The 14,003-nt window shown below is 44.6% G+C and overlaps 1 protein-coding gene across 1 annotated transcript in view; it reads right to left on the reverse strand.

The window, feature by feature from the left end:
* SNAP91 (synaptosome associated protein 91) overlaps positions 1–14,003 on the reverse strand; it is a 1,173,930-nt gene that overhangs the window by 739,092 nt on the left and 420,835 nt on the right. The gene's annotated exons all lie outside the window — the stretch shown is intronic.

Here is a 14,003-nt window from a genome sequence, read left to right on the forward strand (position 1 = left end):
TAGAGAGGTGACCAACAAAAGCCGGATGTGGAGAGTGATGTGGGAATCAAAGTTCCATATAAGCTATGGGAGATGGTCTAGCTGAGCCAGGTAAGTGAGCCTGCTAATTAATGTTGTAGTTTAGGGCCAAGAGGACCTGGGCAAAGGGCACCCATATGAGCAGAGACAAATGGAGTCCACATGAGTTGGACAAAAAAGGGACCCCTCACTGGAGTTTAAGAGATGCTGATCCCAGCAGAGATAGGGGTCAGAGGGTGCCACAGGAGCCTGGGGTGAGGGTCTATAAGAATTTTTTTTAAAAAAAGACTATAAATGTTGGGAGAAATTCCAAAGAAGCTGGCATATATAGCCCACGAGAATGGCAGGTGAGGGTACAAAAGACAGTAACGGTGTAGAAATGCTTTGGGGAAGAGCCCCGGAAAACATAACCCCTGAGACAGAGGGGAGATGTACACAAAAAATGGTTATGAGTGCACAAAGATTGTGGGAAAGAAATGCAAATCGTGGAGGTAAGAGCACACAAAGGCTGGGGCATGGGAGGAATGGTGACAGACGTTGTGAACTACAGGTTTTCTGAAAGCATTGTGATTTATGAGTTACAGTGTTCCAGCCAAGTGAAACCTCGGATGTGCACAGCCTGCCATTTTGGAATGGACATTCCTACATGCATCCTGGAATACCCGGAGTCTCTGGTGCTTTACAAATATACATTATACTGTCGTTGCCCACATCACACCAGAAGGACACCAGCTGAAACATTTCAAGGTGAGAAGTTTATGGTTACTGAGCAAAGAAGGAGGCTGCTCTTCCCATTGTTTTGCCCATCAACAGACATGAAGGGTGCCCTGTGGGAGCAAACTTTCAAGTTGGAACACTTATTATATCACATTCCAAGGAACTCCCCTGTCTGTTGCTACGTAAGGAAGGCTGGATGCATTATCACCCACCTGTTACAAAACTTCAGGAGAATCTTGTAGGTTTGCTTTCATTTCTCTTCCGTTCCTTCACTCTTCCTCCTACTGAGTTTGTTGGGATACAATATGGCTCTGGGGAGCTAGCACGCACACTGGTGCATACAATATGGCTCCGGGGAGCTAGCACGCACACTGGTGCATACAATATGGCTCCGGGGAGCTAGCACGCACACTGGTGCATACAGGAGTCAGTACAGAAGTGCAGATGACTTCCACTCTTCCACATACTCAGGCTGGTGAGGACCGCACTACACAAGAGAGACACCAGACAAACCTCATGAAGGGAGGGGGGGGGGGGGAGGAGTTCATTTTCACTGAGCACAGAAGGAGGCTGCTCTTCCCATGGGCTCCCTTGATCAACTGGCTCCAAGGAAACCCTGTGGTGGAAAACCTCCAAGTCGGAACACTTAGTATTATGACATCACATTCCAAGGAGCTCCCATGCCTGTTGCTAGCTAGCACGAGGAAGGCCGAATGCAACATATGCCTTCTCTTCTTGAAAACTAAACCTTTACAGACTTTGTTCTTGGTTTTGGGTTATGATGTCTGGTGATTTATATCATTATTGCATGGTTCTCTGTGACAGTGCAGCTCCATTTTAAACAAAGCCAGAGTCAAGTTTTATCCAGAGAGGTTTTTTTCTGACAAGAAAATCAGATCAATAAAGGATATTTGACTGTACAACATTGCTGTCAAGTGAAATGTGGAACAAACAGAGATCATCACTGACAGATCCGCTGCACTGGATGGCAACAATTTCAAAGCAAGCACCCAACCTGTGGGGTAACAAAATGTGTGCGCCCCCTTTAAGCCATGCTAAGGGCCTTCCACTGTACCCCCCTCTGAAAGCCCAGCAGCAAAGCATGGGCCACGCCACACTCTGAGCAGGCTGGACCACCACGCATGTGCAATGTACATGATGGTCATGCTGCTGCAGGGTCATGCCATGCACTGCACGAGATCAAGTATGTGTTTTAATCAAACCTAAACTCTTTCACCTAGCATAGAAATAAGGGGGCCTAACACCCAAATGTACCAGCCAACTTTAGCCCAAGGCTCTACAGGGCCTCGCTAGTGTGGCTACATGCTTGTCCCCTCAAGGAACACCTAGAAATAAAGATGCAGACACCAGGGTAATAAAGGTTTTTTATTAAAAGTGTAGTATTTGTTTTATTTATTTATGTATGTCTGTCTGTCTGTGTTGGTCTTGGGCTACACCATCCAGCCCACTGTGGGGCTGGATGGAATGTCAAAAGAAAAAAAGGAAAAATAGAATACAACTACTCTGCCCAGGAATGGGTTGGGCAGGGGAGAGAAAAGAATCCATAGAGATTTTTTTTTAAAAACAATAGTTAAAAAAGACAGTTGGAGAAGAGAGAGAAGAAAGGGGAATGTCTTTTCTGCAGAGTTCATTGCCTCGAGCAGCGACGCAGGGCCTAAATCCATTAAATGGCACCATGAGGTGCATGGGGAGACCCCCCAGTAAGAATAATTTCTGATGTCAGGGGCAGTTTTGCTGCCCAGGGCTGTGGAGGATGTTGGCATGACAGGCGGCCAGACCGGACAGGCCAACAGTATCCAAGGCCCAGGCAGCATGCCAGGTTCTGCCAATGAAGAGCCACCGAGCCCGGGCCACGTGTGGGGTGTGACCCAGATCAGGCTACCCAGCCGTGCACCAGATAGCATGCCTCATGGCCACTGAGGCGAGCCCTTCATGGAAGTCCTCCCAGGCTGCGTATGCTAGGCAGCCCGGGAGGTGAAGAGCTGAGTGCAGCATGTTAGGGAGAATTCTCATAAACGTGCTAATTTCTCTTACCCTTTGAGACCCCCAGCAACTTTGCTGGATTTCTAGGACTTTAATTTTTACCTGGAAAGAGTGTGAGCCTTTTCATCCCACTCATGTATTTTGATGTCTGTTTTACTTTTGTGTTCTTTGGATATGGAGTTTTAGACAACTCCATAGGCATCATCTTTTTCTTTTGTGTTACACAGCACCCTCAGTGCAGTGGCACAGGGATGTCTTTCAGACTTCGCAAGGTTTAAATACCTTCTCTGGGACGGACTACTGTCTCCCAGCTAATGTAAAGTTAAATTGACTTTGCTAGTCTTTTTAAATTGCTAGACCCAGCACACACTGCCTTACAGCAGAGTGCTGGAGGGAATGCCTAGAAAACTCATGAGGCCCTCAAAAGCTACCCTTTCCTCTCAGAATGGCTGGTGGCAGTGGTATTACCATGATTTTCCCAAACGCGAACTGTTTAAACTCTCTGGTAGCTCAAATCCACCGAGCCATGTTTTTCAAGATCTCGTCTGAGCCCCCTCTGTAAAAACAGGTTCCGATTGACTTTTTTCACCATTTCTTTTTGGAAAGGTCCTTCTAGTGTTTGTCTCTGCACGCCAAACCAGGTTTGGTCCCTTTGTCCGTTTGCCTTTGGTTGGCTTCAGTACTGAAGCCCCCCCTCTGGTGCCCAAGTGTCTGGGGTGGACAGGATGTGAGGGAGGTGCCCGAAACTCCCTGTGCTTCGTCTCCTAGGAGACCTGATGCACTCTGGTGTGATTGGCTGGCTGTCCGGTAAGGACAGCCACACTGCTGGGTGAATGGCAGCCAGGCTGGAATGAATGGGAGCAAACTGTTTAAAAGCAAGTCTCTGGGACTTGGAAGGCAGAGTCGACCACTGGAACATAAGAACCGAAGACAAGCTGAAGAAAGACGACTGCTGAAAGTCTTGGACCGTTGGTTTGCCCGGTGAAGCCCTGCTGCAGGTCCGAATAGCCTGAAACTCCCTCAACAGAGAAGCCCCTTCAAGGACGACTTCTTCCCTTGAGCTGGTGGGAACAACCAACTCGCAAACCACCTGGAAACTATCTCCATACTGGTCGAATTTTCTTCAGAGTGCTGTTGAAAACCGGATAGCCAGTGAGCAGGATACCAGTTTGTAGACTTTAAGGCAGTCTCACCTTAAATTGATGTTTTGCCAAGCATGTGGATCCGTCCCCGTGCAGTGAAGGACCCTCCCTCTTGTCCCCACGACTCTGCCCCAGGAACAGCCAGATATGCAGGAACTGCCAGGAACAATTGCCTCAGCTACAGCTTTTCTTCATTAAAAAGGTACTGTGCAAACGCGGTTGAGAAATCCTCTCTGCCGGGTAAAAAGTTTGTGAAACTTTCCCAACTTTAGAGTCTTGTTCGCTCCTAATCCTACATATAACTCTTTTTCATGCAAACTACTTCTAAGAACATTGCCAAAGACTTAACCGTTTACTACCAGAACTGTTCTATCCTATCCAAGACACTGAGCCATTGACTTTGGCCCAGGCCTATTGAATTGAATTGCCTCTTGTAATGAACAAAATATTTTCCCTGCCTGAGAAAGTATTTGCGTTTAATTCTTATAACTGGTGTCTTTTTACCCCTTTTTAAAGTTACTGAAGTGCCATTTTGCAACCACATCAGGGGAGCCCAACTTGTTCAGAAGCGTATTGGTTTGGTACTGGAGTGTATTCTAGTGTGATATTGAGCTGCTTATTGCTAGTGGAATGTTTTCTAAATGACTGTAAATAAATTAATATTGTTTTTACCAAGAAACCAACCTTGAGTAAGTGTGCAAGTCCTTTCTGTAACACCCTGTACTGCTCACATCCCTCTTGAGATAAACCTGGCTGCTCAGCCCTGCTACCACAAAACTGTGTAGTACAGACTTATACCAAAGGTGTGATTGTTCTTACACCTGTAGTATTGTGTGCAGTGTTCCCAAAGGGCACACAGCAAAGCCAGCTCCACCCAGAGGGGTGGATCAGTGAAGGTTAAGTCCCGCGTTGGTCCCGAGGCCAACCCGGGTGAAGGAGGTGGAAGTCATCCCAAGCTGCTCTGTTGAGCAATCTGGATGAAAGAAAGCCTGGACCGCCCAGCGGAGTAGCCAGAAGGCGGCTGCGGCATGCAGTGGTGATCACAGCATCGTACCCTGTGGCTATGGGGAATACCGCCTGACCAGAACATGGGCTTGGGTACGGCAGCATCCCCACGACGCTGGGACCAGGCAGGCTGCCCGATTTCAAGAGGGTGGTGCAGGCCACAAAGTGACAGGGGTGGCCCCCAGGTTAACGGGGCCACCCCGGGGATTTACAATGTGCCACAGGTGCACCAGTGATGTCGGGTGGGTCCCCCAGCCAACGGGCGCACCCTGAAGATCAAAGGATTGCGGGGCGCAGAGTTGCGTGTGGGCAGATCCCCAATCAGGCAGGAGGCTGCCCAGGACTTTAAGAGCAGGGGCTGCACTGTGACTGTGGATGGCCCCATGTGGTGGATGGGGTCACCCTGAAGAGGGGCCAGGCCTCATTCGTCCAAGGGGACAGGCCCTCACCCAGCAAAGTCACCATAACATCATCCAAGTCTTGCCTTCAGCCCGGCGCCAGCCAGCGTTACCAAAGACAGACCCATGAAGGTACTGTGAAAGGGGTGACTGACTTCAGCAGTCACCCCATTGTGACAATGTTTTCTGTAGTATATGTTGCAAGTCAATGTATATATGTATATATTTATTTTTGTAATGTTATATAGGGTATTTGATAAGCAGGGGGAAGTATAGAGTTGGGGTTATGTTAAGTAGAATGAAAAGTTAAGAAGGGGTTTCACATGTATACATCTCACTGGAAAAACCTTAGTGAAGGTGCAGTTAAGTTGAGAAGACTGACGATTTGATTTTGTTGCACTCTATTGGATGTCCCCTATAATGTATACAGGAGGGCAAAACGCCATGGCATAGGAAATGGGGAACATATACACAAACACAAAAATGTTCCTAGCGTACCGCTACAGATTATTACAAAAAAATATATATATAGCTAATAACAATCCAGTTAATGGACATGATATAGTGGGCAGTCTCGGTACTGAAAAGGACAGTTTCCTTTTTAATAGATGGAAATCAATTCTAAATATACATCAACGTTTTTGTGGAGTCAATCACACTGAGTTTATTAATATATGGCAATCTAAAAGTCCAATCCTAAAAAGAAGATATATCAGTTAAATAATTAATGACAAAAAACAAACAAATCACATATTCAAGACAGCACTCAATCAGGTAACTGTTTGAAAACCTTTCTACTTTGCTAAATAGACTATGTGCTAAGTCGTTTAACATGGGTTGTAGTTATTACAGAAGAAACCCCATGTGATGAAGTCACGTACAAATCAGGGGTAAATAGGATGACTGTCTAACAGATTTTCCACTGTGCTAAATAGACAATCCAGCATTTATTCGCACAGGATGTCATGATTACAGAAGGAGACCCCCCTGCCCCCTGTGGCAGTGTCAACGTCAACCTGTGGTGTAAGGGCTGGGAGCACCCCGGGACGAGTGTTTTTAACAAATGTTTCGTCGAAAGGGGTGTTACCGATTCACCTTCCTCAGTACCGTGAGTTCAGCAAGACCCATCTAGAGAGCAAAGAAGGGACCGGGGTTCTCACATTGAGTAGTTTTGGTGGGCGAGGATTGCTTCTTGGAGAGGAAAGCACTCCAGTCTTCAAGGTTCAGTGTGCACCGACACCTGAATGAGTGCAGAACAGTGCATGGCAGGGAGGACACTTAAGTCTGTAGGAGTGAGCGTCTCATTGGAACGGTCGGCACAGGTAAAAATGTCCCCCATAAAGCCAGTTTGTATGTCATTGTGAATCCCTTCTCTTATAATATGTATGTTCTCATGGGCTTAGCAACGGGAACGCGCAGATTTAAGCTGGTCATGACTTTCCACATCCGCAGAATTTCTAGGATTTTGTTGTGTTAAATCTGCGCAACTTAACTGCACCTTAACTAAGGTTTTTTTTGTGTGAATATCAATGGCCAGTGGACACGCCTTTAAAAGTTGTCGCTGCACATCTTCACGGCCTACTGGGTGGCCATGGCATTTGACTGTGGCCACGATACATGTCTTTCATGCCCACTAGCCAGGGCAATGAGCATGACCGTCAGCCGTGCCCACTACATATTTTAGAACACTTCCGAGCCACTAAAAATGGCCTTTGGCCATGACTACTGTACATGTTCCCTCAACATGTTACTTTTGGACCCACTAGGTGGACACAGTCTTTGGCTGTGGCTGCTGTACATTTCTTTTCGGGGCCCATTAGCCAGGGCTTTTGGTTCTGGCTACTGAGCACGGCCTTCATGCACACTAGTCAGGGTTATATTGCACCCCTTGACATGTTGCCCTAATAGGTTACCCCACACCTCACTGTAGCTGTAAAATTCCACTTCTTTTGTATTTCTCATTTTTTAACTCGCTTCACGATAACTGTGATTATATCATCAATGGACTACAAATAACCGAGAATATGTTGAAAATATTTTGCGGTTTTTATACGTGTGAAGCACTTTCATTCCCAACCCTGTTTTCTCCAATAACCATGTATATGTCAAAATAACCCTGATTATTTGAACAAAGTGGAGCTCTGAGCTTGGTCCCCACCCTCTTTCCCCCTACCTCTAGCCTGATACCATGGCATCCTTTTTCTACTTCTAAAAAAGCATATTTCATAGTTTTCGTTTTTGGATAACCCCAAATATTTCAAAAATATTTGTGAATTTCTATTGCATCGAACAAAACAAAATGGCATCTTTTTCATTTCTGAAAAGACTCTGCTGCAAAGCACCATGGGAGATATAGCTATCATTTTTGGGAGAAGGGGGCACCACCTTCTAGTGAAATATTTTAACAAATACTGGATGCAACATCCCCAGACGCCTCCTGCTTTGTGCCTGTTCCAATTCCGGGCAGCTGTTTTTGCATTTTTTTTGCTTTCTTAATTTTATAACACATTTCCAAAAAAATTCCAGCTGGAGGGGGCACGTGACAAACATTTTGTTTGCAAACTATCAGCCAAATCCGTCACGCGAGTCAAAATTTACTAGCAATTCAATTCTCTGGTTTCCGGTGTATCTTGATACTCAAATTAACTATAGTACGTTGACCGACAGACTATACTATATGGTTATTATTTAAAGTAGGGGGTAGAGAGGAGGTACTCCAGCATGAGGTCGTGGGATAGTGTGGCGGCCTGCCTGAGGCCGCCTAGCAATATGGCACCTCCCACACGCGCCATTCCCTGGCCTCACACTTTGCGTGGGTGGTACCAGAGTTTACGTAGGGGGTCTGTTTTGTCAAGCTCACCCTAAGGGTCCCCGAGGCTCCTCCAAGGAAGCGTGAGCAGATGTAAAAATAAATAAAAATAAAATACAAAAATGGAGCAGGTCTCCCCCCCACTCCCCCAAATCAATTGGAGCCGACGCCATGTGGTACAAGGTATAAGTGGTTTTATTAAATAAAGAGGGGAGCCTGCCTTTCCAGGTGGACTGGTTGGTGGGGATGGTGGTATCCATGGAAACCGTTCCTGGTTCAGGGTGATCTTTGTGTGCCTTTGCTTTAACCAGGGCTGGGAAACAGGGGCTACAACTATTTGCTTGGCCAGTGATATTATGTACAGTAATGATATCATGAAAAAGCATGTTTGTGCAGACTGCCAGTATCTTCAAGTACGAACATTCTCTTATTGTCTTTGCCCTTAATACCAGCAAACACTCCTGCCACAAGACAAAAACAGGTTATTGCTGCCACACAAATGCTTGCCCAACCGCTGCACCACCTTTTAAGAATGCTCATGTTGACTTTACCCTCAATGCCAGTTAAATATGCAAAGTTACAGTAATTAACCATTTCCTTGTATGGCTGCACGGCTAACTGTGTCTAACAAGTAAGAACACTCATGTTGACTTTGCCTTTAACACCAGTAAAACATGCAAAGCCACTGTAAGACAAGGTTTACTTTCTGACTGCAGCAATGCTCTAAGAACACACATCATATTGGCCTTGGCCCTTATGTGAGTAAATAATCCCATGCCAAAGAAAGAAAATGTCAAATGTGCCTGTCCATTGGGCTATAAACCCCTGCTGCAAACCTCCATGTAATAACTTTCATAAAGTTGGCTTTGTCTAATAATCGCAGTAAAACATGTGAGAAAACGTCCATGGTTCAAAGCCCCTTTGCTGGGACCAGCCTTTCATGCACACATTCAAAACCAATAATCCATCAGCCACTCACCCATTGGTGGCTAGAGAATCTTTCCATTGGAGGAGTGTAAACATTTGCCACAAAAATGCCAGAGAGTGCGAGCATAGTGAGGGAATATAAACCAACCATAGGTGGTTCTGGGTGAAGGGGGGGGGGGATTGTCTCCCACTCAGAGAAATATTTTTGAGTAATGGGTTAAAATGGTGCATTATACAGCACACTTTCTGTGAGAAATTGGATAAAAAGCAAGACAGTTTATAATTGGTTTTGTAGGGTAACTAATAAAACAATCCAACAGATGCATTGGGAAATGCTCCTGTGCCCTGTGGGTGAATTGCATTTCCATCAAGTCTTTGCCCACAATATATTCCAGTACAAAAACACTGATGCTGGCTGTGCCCATACATGATGGCTGCATCTACAAATCCCAGTATTCCCATATACGAACATACGCATGTGTGCTTTGTGCATAATGCCAGTAATGATACTATAAGAAAACATGTACAGGCTGGCTTTGCCGATTTATGGCAGCAACCCCAATTTAAGGACATGCTCCCGTTAGCCTGGCCATTAAAAATGCCATGCCACAATAAGAAAACATGTCTAAACTGGCTGTATCAAAAAGCCAGTCTAGCCACTAATCTCACATCATGCCTGAATGTCCATTAAATTAAATGTTAGTACACCCCTCATGTCTCCCTCACACGTCCTGTTTCCCTCCCACCACCCTCTCCCAAAATCACCTTCTCAGCCGAGCATTAAACACAAGTACACCACAATTCACTCGCTCATTTACACATGCACCCATTCACCATACTCACACGGACACCCAGCCTCCCATACATCATACACTCAACCATTTACACACATTACATAATATAAATATGCTCCCCACATATCCCCTCTCCTTTCCAACTCCCCTCCCCCAGAAATCAGGTCCTCAGCTGAACCTTAAACAGTAGCACACACATTTGCTCGCTCATTTATATGTGCACCCATATCCTCACAGACATGCACGCCCAGCCACCCATACATCCTACACTCACTCATTCACACACACACACACTACTTAATATACATAATATACATATCCAATTCATGGTGCCTGCCTCGCATACATAAGCATCCACTTTGTAACGTGGCTCACAGGAGGAGGTTGTTGGGAGAGTGCAAGGTGTGTGGCAGACCAGAAGAAGGGGTCTGCCGCAATGAGGACATTTTAAAGATTCTATTTAAACAATAAAGAAAATGCCTTGCTTCCACTATTGCTATGGGGATGTTCCCGGTCTAAAAAAACAAAAAGTGTTCACATATGTCATCAAAAGTCCAAAGAAAATGTCCTCCATCCAAAACCTACTTCTAACTAGCCCTACCACTATAACAAACTAAATAAAGACCAGAATGTTCAGCTTCTGGTAACTATCCTTTAGCCGGACTCACTAGGCTTTTTCTCGAGGTGAATGTTCGGAAGCTCAAGGAAACAAAGCAATGTTCTTGTAATCCAAAATGAAGCGGTTTAAAGTCAATAAAAGAAAGCGCCTCTTAAGCTTCACAGGGTACTGATCATTCAATTTCACAATTCTTTTTATAGGTTAACAAATGTATCTGCTCTGGAGCCTTCTTACGTACCATTTGGTTTTCATCGTATAATCTTCCCTTTCTCACTTTAAATCCCCCCCGATTCATTACATTTCATTACATTTCACACTATATCTGATAGGGCTTTCTTGACCCTCTCGATATACCATGTACAACAACTTCTGTGGCCTCTCCAAAAGGCTTAAACTTTGGGTTTCTGAGGTTCCCGTAACCAACCTGAAAGTTTACTTGGTTCACTTTCTTACTGTTTCTGCTGGAGTACTCCCAGCCTTCTTGGAGCACTTCAGTTAATACTCTTCTACTCATTCACGAGATTTGTAATTCAGTGTTTCTCATACTTTCATAAGTGGCTTTCGCATTCAAGTCAATTACTCTCTCAATATCCCTCGTCTGCCACCCCCTCTTCAATCCTTATATCATACAACTCTCGTCACCTTTCCCAAGGTCGATACTTTGGGCTTCCCAGGCTCCCTCTAACTGGAATTGTAACTCGTTTCATACAGTTAATTCAGTCCCAGTTGCCTCCCCCTTTCCTGAACAACCCGGGTACCTTCTCTTGATTTGAGGCTCACATGGCTTGGCATCGTGATATGGTGACTTGGCCTTCTCTCGTTCTCTACTTTCTTGAGTCTATCACTGACTCACTCTCTTCGCTTCGGTAGGGTCTGCGCATGTCGGCATATGGGAGGTTTCGTTTGTCCAGCTTCGACTGGTATCAGCGTTTTTTGTTGGGCCCGGCGCCCACCATGGCTTCCTCGTGGTTATGCAACCAAGCAGGACCGTCTTGGACTCTGTCCCTGCGGCAGTTGCTCCACTGATTGCTACACAGAGATTCCGACAAACTCCTCTGGCATTCTCTCGCTCTGTGGCTCCACATCTCTCCACCCCTTGAGGCAATAACTATGTCAGAGGCTCTCCCCTGCGTAAGGTTTCCTCACCTCTATTCAAAGTTTCTCTTTGGTTCTTGTACTTCATCTGACACAACAGCGATATGTCTTTTCTCTTTGGCTGTGAATTTCAGGTGCGATCCAGCATTACCTGAAACCAAAGAGGTTGGGGAAGTGTCACTACTTGAGGGATTCAGAACAGAAGTATTCAAAACAGAACTAACAGTTTTTCCAGCTACCATGTAGGCAGATGGAGGGGAGTCACTGCTAGTGAGGTCCCACTTGCCAAGACGCCCCTAGGGAGGGTGTGGCTCACCACTGGGCAGGTCGGGATGAATACTCTAGATTTATCACAAGTGTTACGTGTCTTACCATGGCAGGGAGAGTGAATGTTTGCAGGTTGCATTTTGTGGTAAAAATAATGGGGTGGAGTCATCAACTCAACGGCATTAGTTTCTTCCCTTCTCCAATCCCAGTGAGCAGCAACTTGATGCCACTGTTGGATGTGGTGGTCTACTGGATTTGGGTTATCAGCCCCTTAATGGGCTAATCTTCTTCTACCTCCAAGCTTAAGGTTGAATAATCACCATGCATGTGCAGCCCTTGCTGTGGAAATGTGAGGATGTGCTGCTGTAGCTTGTCTGAATTAAACCAAAACGAAACTGTATGAAAGTAATCAGTAGCATAAACCTTAGAGTCATCTAAGCCATGTTTTCCTATTCTAGGTCCATCTCCAATGTCCTCAGATTGACGTTTCTTTCCACTGAAGTGAAGCTGCATTGTGCAAGAGTGGAACTGATCTGCTGCTCCTTTCTATCGAGGATGGTGGAGAATAAGGGCAATATTTATCTTGTGGATAGGAACACTGGTAGTCTTCTGCCTGCCAGAAACATCAGCACCCCCTTTGCTTGCTCTACTGTGAAGGCAATTCTCCTTATGATACCGACAGAGATATACATTGTGCGATTTTGGGGTGTGTTGATAATCGCCTGCTGCCTTTTCATATTTACCACAGCTGGCTGCGTCTATCAACAAGGAAGAGCCAGCCACTCCCATCAACTGGTGGCAACACGTTAAGGAATGATCTTTTCATGAATTCTTATACTTTTCTATAAAGTAGTAGGTTCATCCTGTAGAGTTCCCCCGGGTCACCACTGCACATTTTTCTTTTAAGGACTACAAATTGTTTTTACTACCAATATTGATCCACCAGATCATTCACTGTTGCATCACCGCCAATGCATTTTGAGAACCCCTTTGGTATAAAGGTGTATAAAAGTTCCATCAAAAGAAGTTAACCATCAATTATGGTTGGACGTGGAGAGATTTTTAAAAGGTAAGCACTGCAACCTGGTCTTTCTTAAGGAATTCAGGTTCCACTTTAAATCAATTTACAGTAGGTAGGAATTACATCATTAACATACCTAAAGTTTAGGCAGTAGTTCAACAGTGATGGGTTCTCGGCATGCACTTTTTTTCCATGAATTTTGACAGTTGCATTTTGAACATTCATATCTTCCCAATGTTTTACTGTGAAAAGACGATGAATTGGTTACTTATCAGTCGCTGTATTTCTCAGATTACTGTGAATTTATCGAAAATTATTGACCTAGTGGATAATTGACTGAATTTCTTTGGTATGATTTTTAAAATAATGCGGGTGGAGAGCTACCACACCCACCGCACTTCCCCCTACCTTAACCTATTCCCTTACCCCACTCCACATCTATATTTAATAAAAAAGTGAACCAAAATACCTTACTAAGTCGGCCAAAAATATTCGGTCAATTCTGAGTAGGTCAATTTGGTATTCGATCAATTTGGGTAATACTGTATGTCTCCCTCATCGTCATCTTTCATAGATTTATATTCTTTTAATGATTCCAAGTTAGGCTGGGTATCCTTGCTATAATTTCCAAATTAACCACTTCTCCATTATTAACATTGAATCTACGCTGAAAATGTTGCCTATAAAATTTCCGACGACATTCACTGATAACAGATTCCGTATGTGTGCATGGCAGTTATATGAAAAAATCACTAGCAGTCAGTAGGAACATTTCATCTAAATGTAATCATGAACGTTTTTACATTTAACTTGAAATAAATATGAAAAGTACTGTCTGCAGCAGATGCGGAAGACTGTGGAAGTTGACATCGAGTTTCTGCGTAAAACGTGACAAGGGGAATTATTTTTTATTTTTCGTTTGTTGTGCCCACACTCACCGAAAGAGTAAAAGAATATTTATGTGCTTATACAAACATTGAAATGATGGGTTATGCGAGTTTGATAACCAAGAGAATATTAGAAAATGAGTCGTTAAGAATAGCAACGAATCACAGAAAACTGTCATATCAGGAGTTGAGGTGATTAAGAGATAGGTGACCACGGATCATACAAACCCAGGAAAGCTGTTTTGAGTGAAAGTAAAGAATGTCCATCGATGAAAAGGGTGAGTTCTTCAGTAAATATGA

Source organism: Ambystoma mexicanum, chromosome 4p (genome assembly GCF_040938575.1).
Source record: "Ambystoma mexicanum isolate Mex_15411 chromosome 4p, UKY_AmexF1_1, whole genome shotgun sequence".
NCBI lineage: Eukaryota > Metazoa > Chordata > Amphibia > Caudata > Ambystomatidae > Ambystoma > Ambystoma mexicanum.